Genomic DNA, 8775 nt, shown 5'->3' on the forward strand with positions numbered 1-8775 from the left:
GACAGTGGAGCAACACCGCTGGCATCAACAGTCACTGTTTTATAATAGGCTACCAATGTCTGTGCAGGGATTAGGCGTTTAGAAAATGCCACACACATTGCCGTGCAGCTGTTAAACCAAATCCCAACAGATACATGAACAAAAGCAATCGTGTATTTAAGTACTTGTTATTCTATTTATTGAGTTTCATGTCTATGCAAACCCAGTCACTCTGCATTGTCATTATAGTGCGTAAGGATGTTTGGCTTCCCGTTGCGCAAGCCCGCACATCTTTGACACTCACGTGGTCATGAAGTATCGTTTGTCTATATCAGCAACCCGCTTAAACATTCAGTTGGGTCCTGTAAAGTGCCAACAAATCCTGCACTTAAACATTCAGATGTGTTCTGTCAAGTGCTTTCTCCTGACCTCCTCCGAGGCCGTACTCACTTGTAAAAGGCGGAACATATGGACCCACAGATTCATGCGCCAGGATGTGGCTAACACGTCAAGTGAGAAATTCATATCTTGACAGATACTAATACTTCAATGGCCTTTGGATAAACAGATTTTTTTGGTATAGGTATAGATTTTAAGATATAGGTATATCTGCATATTTCAGAAGACTGTTCGGGGAAGGGACTTACGCGGTTGTTAGCTACATATAGTCTACCTACCTAGAACGCTTTGCGCGGATCTTAACTTCGTTTATTAACACTCCAATTAAAACCCGCACGTTAGGTTAGCTAACCAGCTCACGGGCTCGACTAGCTTTTATGCTGCTATAGCTGGTAGGTTGCTTTCGTTATAGAAAGATAAAACTTTCATTAACAGGGTATTTAAAGTCAAAATGAAAAGAAATGCGTAAAGCTGGGTAGCCTACTTAATCCAACACATTTATTTACTGTTAAAATTGCAATTATGTTGCCGTTGCCGTGTTCCAAAATGCATAAAGCGATTTAGTTAATGTCATAATTAGCGAGCATCTTATAGATTTGATTGCCCATCGAACTTACCTTCCTTCCAGATCCATATTTTGGGGCGGACCAGTGGGTCCGTTTCTCTGCACCTGCCTGAGCAACATCTTCCTCGTCTCCTAGCAGCCCTGCAGATGCCGAATCTGAATCCTCGCCCTCCTCCAAGTCCTCGCCCTCCTCCACCTCTACCGTCTTAAGTCGCTTGGGTGCTCTCTCGTATTCTCCTTCCTCGTATTCCTCAATAAGAGACATGCTTCTTTGTGCGATGGTTAATTTCAATTAAGTTGCAATGACGATCAGTCCTGGTTATATGTTCAAATGGATAGACAGGACATGCGAAGTTGTTCGTATCTAGTGCGCTGTCGTCTCAACACAATTCTGCAACAGCCGGGAGCATCCACCTAGACCGACTGCCACTCACTAGAGTGCCCTCCGCGTATCTATACTGTCTGTCTTTGTTCACGTTGCAGCACTGACAGATAGGACTCGCTCTGCTGGTTTCCCATTGGGCAATCCTTGCTGGCTACTTACGAATGCATTCGTTGATTGGTTTCGGTAGCTGTGTGTCAGCAAAGGGGGGTGCAGCACAGCTCCTTCAGCGCAAATACATCGCAGAACGTACTGAGCATATCGTCGAAAGGACTAAAACGGTACCTCCGCTGATGTCCGTTATATTTGGGAGCGTCGGAACTGCAATACCTGACATTTGTGCATTTATACACATTTAGGTTTTAGCTGGTAGTTATCATCTCGCGCTACTCATAGTCACATACACAGATATTCAAAATGTTCTTCACTGCGTGAGATTTTGTGGCGTAACAATTAACACTATGAGTAGAATTTAATCAAGACATTCACAAATTGATGCAAATTAAGCTGCACGATGTTAACGATAATGTGAACACTTAAACCAAAAAAGTACGGCAATGAGTCTGGCACGGCTATGACACCACAAAATTGCCGGTTACCTAAGACACATTTAAATGCTTAAAAAAAACCTAAATGACTAAAAAAGGTATAACCAATATACTGGGAGATGGTTATACCAAAGTTCTTTATGATAGGTCCAGATATGCTCGATTATGACCCACAGGCCAATTCTGCTGGTTTTTATTTATTTTATTTTTTTTAGGGGAAAATTATTATTTAGACCGGGGAACCTGGATGTGTGGGTTGTTCTGGGCAATCAGTGATTAGTCATCATTAATCAATCAAGTAAATGTCCATGAAATGAACGGCAGCAGTACTATTGGCCTGGAGGGTCAGTTAAGAATGTCTCTGTGATAAATGATGCACAGACGTTAAAATGCAGGGAAAACACTCAAAAAGCTATTTGAGCACATTGATGATGTGGATTCCACAGTGGCATAAATATAAATTTAATTTTCATAAATAAAAACTGAGTTGTCATCGTGTACTTAAACCTGTCAAAAGCGGGCAGAGCATACTTAATTACTGTATACAAAACAGTAAGATCTGCAAACATTTTCCCATGTTTTTGCTATTCTGCCATTCTCATTCTGTTGAGAAAAAGGTCACGCTCGGCATTGTGAAATTGTTCATTTTTTTTTGTGATAAAAGGTGCACATCACCCAGATAGCAAGTGACTCCAGACTGGATCTGCACCAGATGTGCTGACCTTGGGCCAAAATCAGCCCAGATCCAGATCCCTTCCTATCAGGACAATGTATACCTGACATTTCTGTTGTTTAAGCGTTCTATGACAACACTGCAGGTGGCTCCTTTATTTTCACCTTTGTCACCTCAGGTCACTGCAGACTCACAGCTCAACCTCACAGTTGCTTCCTCAACCCAGAATTCCACAGCCAGTTTCTCAGAGAGGATTTTTTTTTTTTTCAGTTGAAGCATGATTACAAGAGCATGAAGCATGAAGACAAGGATAACTACATGTTAGTATCCCTTATATATATATAAGGGATATATATATAAAAAGGGGGGGGGGGGGAGGAACTACATATGTGATTGAGGGCCTCTAGTGTTGTGCAAATTTAATGCACAGTACCATGCAACACTACTGACTCTTAAAGTCTCAAAGTCGCTTAAAGACCATGCAAACATCCCAGGGTGCTTTGTAAAAATATATACATTTAATAAAACAAGATCACCAAGAATTAGCTGAAAGTCTGAGAAGAGGAAACGTATAAGACCTGATTTAGCATAGCCAGCTGCAACCGCAACAGCTTTGAAAGAAAAGCAGTCAAGATGCAGACCGTTTGTTTGCAGAGAGATGCAGAGCAGCTCGTTCACTGTACTTTGCTCATGGATGCGTAACAGGCTTTGAGGATGTTAGCATTTCTGTTTTGTGAAATGCTAACATCCACGCAGTCATCATATTACTCATTTGAAGAGGAAATACATTGTTTGTAAAAGCCAAAAGATCACTCCCAAAACAAGTGTTTTAAAATATAAACATGTGTTTTTTTTTAAACACCTCCATGTCTAATTAAGGAAAGCACATTTTGTGTTAGTTTCAACACAGACTGTATTACAAGGTCTCTCTTTGGAACACATAGATTGTATATTTGTAAAGCAAATGTAGTCACTTTGACATAAAATGTGTTGAAAGTAACACGAAAGTAGTAACACAAAAAGCGTGTTGTATATTAACATCCTTTTTGAAAGTGATGTAGCCGTAAGTTCAAATGTGAAATGCAAATGGTTCTGACAGGTAAACAACTGGTGGTAGGCCACACCAATGCTCGTCATATTACTTGTGCAGTTTAATTTCCATTGATGTGAATTATGGAAAGTGTTTAATATATTTTATATTTAAAAAAAATTCACATGTAGCCAATCTCACAATCTGACCACAAAGTGACCTCCCAGTTGGCCACTACCTACAGTTTGGGAAACCCTGGCCTACTACCAATACAGTACATTACACACCTTACAGGCATTTAGCATGCCCTCTGAAAAAGAGATGTGTTGATATCTAGAACACTTTTTTGTTTCTTTAGCTTTATTTTCAACAAATGTTGTTTCAAAGTTACTACTCTTGTGTTGCAAACATACAATGTGTGTGTTACAAAGGGAAACTTTTTTTTTTAACACAGACTATTGAAAATAACACAAAATGTGTTGTCCTGAACTAGGTGTGTTAAAAAAATGACTCATTGTGTGTTCTTTTTAACAAATATGTTTGGAGAGTATTTTGAGAGCAATCAACAACTTTTTATTACACACTGTATTATCTATTTATACAGCTGGATATAAACTGAAGCAATTCAGGGCAGGCCTAAGTACACTGCTCGAAATGTACCTGGGAATCAAACCTGTAAACTTTAGGTAACCATCTAAGTTCCCTAACCGTTACACCACACTGCCGCTGGTACACGCAGTGCTAAAGTTTATGAAGAAAAAGAAGGACCTCCAGTGGATAGTATCGATCTGTTTTTTCATTCTGACCAAATAGGCGAGCCGACTAATTTGTCATCTTCTGGAAGCGTGTCAAAACCCGACTGGAGCTCGGTAATAATTCAAGATCGCTCAGGAGCTTAGTAAGGAGCCGGGGGGGGGGGGGGGGGGGGGGGGGGGTGAAAGTCTGACTTTATCTGTGTAGATTCTGACGATGAAATGTCAAAAAATTTAAAAACAAGAGATACATACTGCCCTACAAAGCCTAACTGCAGTAACTACGCAAAGGGTAAAACTGAGAAAAATGGCTTTATAGTGTTTTAACTGGCCAGCCGTCATGGCTTTTGGGAATAAAAATTACCTCATGAACACATGTACAATTAGTGCAATACCACTAATATACCTATAACCCATTTGGCTGACCAGTTAAAACACTTTAAAGCCACTTTTCTCAGTTTTTTCCCTTTGCGTAGTTAGGCTTTGTAGGGCATCATAGGTCACGAAAGGTGAATTCTGGCTTGCGCCGTAAATTCACGCCTCGGCTTCTGGATGAACCGCAGGGCTGAACGATTCAATACTGGGATCATAGTGGCGGCCACGCTCGCAGTTTTAGTGACCAGCTGATTTCGTTATTGTCTACGTGTGTGAGTGATTGTGTATGTGTGTGTGTGTGCGTGTGCGATTGTGTGTGTATGCGTTTGTGTATGCGCATACGTGTGTGTGTGTGTGTATGAATGTGTTTGCGTGATTGTGTGTGTATGCGTTTGAGTGTGTGGTGAGTGTGTGTGTGTGTGCGCATACGTGCATGTGTGTGTGTGTATGTGTGATTGTGTGTGTGGTGAGTGTGTGTGTGTGTGTATGTGTGTGTCACAATGTATTTGCACATTATGACTAATCGCTTGCTCGCCCACGCCAGCCGTTAGCGGACGCGCCGGGCTGCGACACGTGGGAACCGCGCAGTGGAGGGCAGTGCGCTGGCTGCGTCGCAAACAGGAAGTGAAACCGACTCACGACGGGAGCACACCCGCAGGGCTGCACGCATCCGTCAGGGCGGTTAGCACGACTCCTCGTGCAATTACAAGCAAATTAGCATAGCTGCACAACAGCTCCACCTCCCCTCCCCTCCCCTCCCCTCCCCAATCTTCTCATTCACCCGTTTCCTTCAGCCCGCGTGACCATTACCAGCACGCCACTTCTGCAAGATTCCATCCGGTCATCTTAAAACAGGAAGTATGTAAAAAAAAAAAAAAGAAATTAAAAAAAAAAAAAAGATATTTTTGGGAACCGAAGACCCAGTGCTGGAGACCCTTTGAAATGAAACTGTAGTGGACCGGGGGGGGGGGGGGGCTCCCAATTAAAGATGGATCTGGGGTAGACCAAGGGGTCCCCATGGACTGTGCTCTCAATTAGCCCTGTATTTAGTATTGCGGATTGTGTAGACATCATTCGATTTGATCGTGGATTCACACATTATGGACTGCATGCTCTAGGCTCAAATTGTTTGATGAATTTTTCTATAGAAGAGAATTAGAATTTCCAGATTAGAATCTTAAATTTTAACATATACCAAGGCTCCTCAGATGATGGTAAACCCTGGGAATATATGAAAAGTACCTTGTAAAAGCCAACAGGGGCAAATTACTTCCAGTTGAGAACTAATAATTTGTGAAAAATGTATTGTAGTGTTTTTCATGCCAGGAAACAGATTTTTCCTAGGAAAATTTTTTTTTTGTGTCCCTTCTCTGATTTTCAGGATGTTTGGAGATGGTTAATACAGTACGTGGGTTTAGCAACATATAGATGGGGGGATACTGTTGCCAAAGAGCTGTCTGTTTCTTCAGATGAGATTGGCATGGCTACAGTGAAAGGGACCTGAGCAACCGTGGGATAAGGACCATATAAGGTGCAGCGGGGCTGCTATGCATATGCTTTCACCCTCCTGAGTAAACATGGGAAATTAGTCTTCATGAATAAAGGATAGAGTTTACACTAAATACCGTTCGCACGGTACGGCTTGCTCAGACGATTAACGCCCAATTTGTTTGTTTGTTCATTTTTTTTTGTGCCGTATTCTGTCTTTTTGTTCACAGGTGGTGATGTGGTGGGGGGGGGGTGGGGGGTGATTGCAGGGGACGGGTACCGCAAACGTGCATCAAACAATGGCCTTCACTACGGCGGATATTCTTCCACAAAGGCAAACACTCTCGCGCAACTTCGGTGTTGGAGGACGCTCACATAAAAACACAATTCATCTCTCGAAATTGTCGGGATCATTTTGTCAAGATCGTTTCGTTTGAAAGCGAAAAAAGTTGGGGGGGGGGAGGGGGTGTGGGGTGGCTGGGGTGATACAACAAAGAGCCAAGTGAGTTACATTTCTATTCGCGCCGAAACGTAATCGCTTTAAATTGGACTTCGAAAGGATCGGATACCACAAAGTGATTTTTGTGCGGCATCAGAGTGAGGATTAGTCTCACTTCCCACCTCGGTGGATCATTCCTGCCGATCATTTGGGATTACTTCATCAACAGCCGGGCAGCATCCCTGTGACGGCCGATCACTCCAGAAACTGCTGCTTGACCTACATTACGCTGAAACGCCACGTTTTGGGTTGGGGGGGGGGGGGGGGAGGGAGGGAGCGAGAGAGAGAGAAGCCAGACTCTCCCCTGCGCACGCTGCGCAGACGGACGCTAAGCGAGCCCCAGGGCCCCGGCTGCGGGCTTGATTAATTTCACATTCCTCCGGCGTCCGCAGGTGTCGCTTCAGAAGGTCAGACGACTGAATTTCAGCAGAGTTTACAGAACGTCTCATATCAAGGTGGGAGATTCACGTCCCGTGTGTTTACGTATCAGAAGTGTGCCACAGAAGGAAGAACATTAAAAATGCAAAAATCCGCAAAAATCTCTCTCTCTCTCTCTCTCTCTCTCTCTCTCTCTCTCTCTCTCTCATCACACACACAGCCACCCCCACCTCACCCCAGAAAATATGTCAAACAATATAGCAATGTAAATATTTTGTTGATTACTGTGCTGATCGTTATAAATTGCACAATGAGCTAATGTGTATTCTAATATATGTATAAATGAATATAAATGCATATAACTGTGCATATATATTGCAGTACATTTTATTACTTTACATTCATTTAGCCGACAGTCCTATCTCGAGCAACTTGCAATACAGGATGAATATAGGAACTAATGTTCTCTCCTGTGTAAACAATGTAAACAAGATGAAATATGTTGCTTTACAAATAAATAATCCTACATCTGTGCTCATCTGCTTCTCTCTCGAATGTGGGTAGTTGGTTGCAGTTTGCATTTGTGCTGTAATGTAGAACAGGGCAGCACAGCCACACAAGCAGCAAAATATCAGTTAGAGTTGCAAGCCCAGGCTTCTGAACAGCATGCTGCGCCACCATCCCTTCCTCTCCTTCATCATAATAATATCCTAAAAATAATTAATTGCGTTCATATAGTGGTATTCTTGCACGCAAAGCACTTTACAGTGATGAGCGGGAAACTCGCCTCACCCACCATCAATGTGTAGCACCAACCTGGGTGATGTATGGCAGCCATTTTGTGCCAGAACGCTCATCACACGTCAGCCGAGGTGAGAGGGAGAGAACAGTTTTTTTTAGCCAATCAAATCAGGGGATGATCAGGGGGCGGCAGGTTGAGAGAGCCAGGTTGGGAATTTAGCCAGGACACTACGGAACCCTCCTCCTCTTTGCGATGAGTGTCATGGGGTCTTTAATGGCCACAGTGAGTCAGGACCTTCCGTTTAAAGTCTCATCCAAAAGATGGCCTCTCCTACGGCACAGTGTCCCCATCACTGCGCCGGGGCATTGAGAGATCAGAGAGATTTTTCTACATGCTGATTTTTTTCCCCCCCTCCCTTGCCGCTGAACGCTACAGCACAGTGGACGATCCTTCGGCTTTCCTCATATGTGAAATCCTTCGCCTTCGCCTGGTATACGCCGCTCGCTGACTGCTAACCGCCTCTGACAAAATAGCTCTGCTGCACGGCCGAGCGCAGCTCCAGCCCTGACAGCCCGACGCGTGGGCGAGGGGAGGTCTCCCTGACCCTTTCCAGCTCCGGTTCTGAGCGGATGCTGATTGCCAGGCTTTCAGTCCTGACAGCTTCTCACTCCGTGTGTGGAACACGAGCGCCGTCCGTTTCGGCGCTGCTAGCTTACAGCCCAGGAAAGCAGCATTCTTACACAGGGAAAAATTCCCCAGTGTTAAATCAACTCTTAACAGAGTACATATGAGCCCAACAGGGACCGTGTGTACTCAGTAAGAGTTGATTCAACGCTTAACATTTAGCTTTGTGGAGTTAAAGCCATAGTTCACTGTCAGGGGCTTTTTTTGGTACTATTTCAGTTTTCGGTGTATGTTTTGGATTCGCTCAGACGGCTTTTGTGTGTGATGAAGGATATTTGAGA

Source organism: Anguilla anguilla, chromosome 2, assembly GCF_013347855.1.
Source record: "Anguilla anguilla isolate fAngAng1 chromosome 2, fAngAng1.pri, whole genome shotgun sequence".
NCBI lineage: Eukaryota > Metazoa > Chordata > Actinopteri > Anguilliformes > Anguillidae > Anguilla > Anguilla anguilla.